Genomic DNA, 3463 nt, shown 5'->3' with positions numbered 1-3463 from the left:
CACTCTAGACACTTTTTGACAAAAATGAAAAATTACGACTTTGTTACCCAATGAGAAGTGTTCTAATATAGACAATGGGTCGTGTCTCATATTATTTGTTATAGTTTTATTATTCATTATTTTCACTTGACAAAATAATTTTGTTCGAAGAACATTTATATGCAGTTGTACTTCGCAGCACTTCACTTGCAATTTGCAATTTCTAGTAATAATAATAATAATAATAAAAGATAGGATGGTGGTAGGGGAACTTTTAGTTTATTTATAATGGTTTTAACAAGAGTAATAGAAACAATATATTAATGTAGAAAATTAAATTATTGTATTTTGTAAGATAGTTGAAAAAAGGTGAAGACACCGACACCATGTTGAAAAATAACGGTTCTTGCAATAATTTTTAATAGTTATAATAGAGATCAGTGTTGTTAATTCTCAGATGTGAACAATGTTTAAATTTGATTAAAAATCCAAATTGACAGGTACTGGAGATAGGAAGGCGAGTTACACACTAATCCGCGGCAATGAAGTGACGCAGCCGACTGGTATGTCCGAGTATTATTGGACAGTTGTAGATTTGGAGTTCAACGTTTTGGTATATTCAAATTTATTAAAATACACATTGTTGTGGAATAAAGGAACGTGGATTAAAGTTACTGTTGAACCAGAAATGATGACTAAGGTATGGCAATCAGACATATTAATCTTGTGAAATTATTAGTGAAAATCATACCTGACCTTTTTTTAATATCATTTTTGTAAATAATTAGTAACATTTTTCCTTTTGCCACCTTTCTTGTGCAATGTTTATATGACTTTTATTTTTCATTTATTGTATTTTATTTATTATGTAGTGTTTATATGTTTATTCAAATATACTTATTCATTTTTTGCCGAATTCTAATGTTTTTCTCTTTTTTTATCTACTTTATTCAATTGTTTTTTTGTTTTTCACCATGATTGTGTTTTCTTTGTTTGTTAATTTCTAGTATTTTAATATAATTAATAATCAAGAGTGTAACATAATCCAGAAAATTTATTACTAATTCCAATTATTGTGGTGTGTTTTTTTGCATGTACTACTTTTATTATTAAGTGTTTTATATTTTTTGTTCTTTTTGGTGATGTGAATTTATGTGGTAGTTATGTAGGCCTATGTCAGTCTTAAGCATTTTCTGTACCATGTAAATTTGATTGAATTTAGCTTTATGCTGCTATACCAAACTTGTCTAAATAACCAATAGAGAACAACATCATGTACCGTACTACTGAAATTCACAGTCAACAACATTTATTTACAATTTACATTAAAAATGATGCAGATTTCTAATCAAACTTTTGCTCATATTGTAACACATAGCTCTACACTACTTTATATAATACACCTGCAGACACAAGCTAATCAACAATTAACAAAGAATACGAATATAATGATAACACATATATTTTATGCAGAAATAAACAGAACATGTTATGTAATGATACAAGTTTACCTTATTTAAAATAATATTTGTAAAGCAGTACTAAATCAAAAATAAGGTATTCAAAAGTTGGAAACTAGAAAAATAAACTCTCCAAAAAAATACTAACCATTGACTGGGTTTTGGGGGAATTTACTGAATGCGTATTATACAGTGGCAGATTCAAAGGGTGGGGGGAGGGGTTCCAGTCGACCGGATGATTTGTCCAATGGGATGAGTTATAATGCGAGTAGATGATTTGTCGAATAAGCCGGGGGATTTGTTCAAATATTATGAAGAAGAAACAATTTAACATATATATAATTTATCTAAATATATTGTTATTTCCCTCTAAATTGAATACGTCTATATATATATAGTTAACTGGACTGTGTGGTTATTACGATGGTCTTGAGAGTAATGACTTTCAAATGCGCAACGGAATGCAGGCGACGTCAACGTACGCATTTGGAAACAGTTGGAAGGTAAGTACCCTTTCTACATATTAAAATATTTAGATCCATGATTATCAGTAGCATAACGTTACGGGGTCCGGGACGAGAAAGTGTTTGTGGCCCCCATGTGCATTTTAGAAATCGTTTACGAGTGTCATGAAAGTGGCCCCTTTACTGTAGAATATCTACAATATTGTAGCCTATTACATTACAATAATTTGATTTGTATTCAATCTCTTTGAATTCTAGTAGTAGTCTTGAGTTAAAAACCAGGAATTACATTGTTTTAATGTGCTAGTTTTGCGTGTCTTCTACTAGACCGTAATGTCAAAGTTCAGTTTAGAAGAGTACTGTGTATGAGTAGAAAGGACCCCTCAGTGGCCCCTTCGGGGCTTCGCCAGTGAGAGCTCTTTAGGGTTTAAAACTGTGTCGCCAAAGAAATGGATTTTCTTGTTATACATAATCTAATAATCTTAAGATGGGAATCTGAAAAATAGGCTCCCACTGGAGCGTGTGTCTACTGCTTGACATTTTTTTGGCTACGGTTTAACTAAAGATCTTATAAACACAAGATGGCATTCTCCGGGATTTTACGCGTAACAAATAGAAGCGTTGATTTGGCACAGAAAAGTAATTAGTTTTGGGAGAGGGCGTCCTAGTCTTTGCCATGGATCTGAGATAGGGTGTTTCACTTTACGCCAAAGTTTGTTACCAAGTATGTTAATTTGTTCCTTATGTTCTAAAGAGAGGACGCATTGTAAATCGGACGTTTCTAATTGTTATGCTGTGGTAAAAGCAGTCAAAGTTCCAAAGTTTTCAGTTTTGCAAGAGGGCGCCGTACACACGGAAATCGCGGAGAACACTATCTTGTGTTCATAAGATCTTTGCCATCCATCATAACCAGTAGGCCCTAGCATAGTCTCTGCGGACGACCTAGCCTATAGCTACACTTGCTAGGCCTGGGGCTTCTACGAGTTGACGAGGTACTGTACAACTGATCAGCAGGCCAATGACGGATAAACCAGCATAGTTTAGGCTAGTTTATACTGAAGTAACACAGAAATTCGACGGAAAATACAGACCCAAAATGAAACGCCAAAACAAATTTTCTTCTACCGTAATAATACTAATAATATTTATTAGTAACACATTAAGATCAGTAGCTTTACCTAGTCCTACAATTGTCAATCAATTCTAGAACTACGAGCGAAAACTGAGTAGTTTTGTTTATTTTTGTAGTGTGGTAGAATTGGCTATCACTCGTAACCTTGTGTATTACTCGTTGGATGAGCTTGCGAAATTAATCCTGAACGTTGATTGGTTGTTGGCTCATGGTCAAAGTTGACGGCTCATGATAAAAGACTTTACGAAAGTTACCATCACTTACATTGGAAAAACATTTTGATGGCATAGTGGCTACTTCACACAAATTCAGTAGCGAGTACGAAAATTTTATAATAATAATTATTGATTCATTTTCATAGTTATGAATAAAATATGCTTAATAAGATAAGATAAGATAACTTTATTGTACAATATATTGTATATATA

Source organism: Anneissia japonica, unplaced genomic scaffold (assembly GCF_011630105.1).
Source record: "Anneissia japonica isolate Jap-2015-1 unplaced genomic scaffold, ASM1163010v1 scaffold288015_len651517_cov191, whole genome shotgun sequence".
Taxonomy (NCBI): domain Eukaryota; kingdom Metazoa; phylum Echinodermata; class Crinoidea; order Comatulida; family Comatulidae; genus Anneissia; species Anneissia japonica.
The sequence above is the reverse complement of the archived record's forward strand: the minus strand, read 5'-3'. Positions refer to the sequence as shown.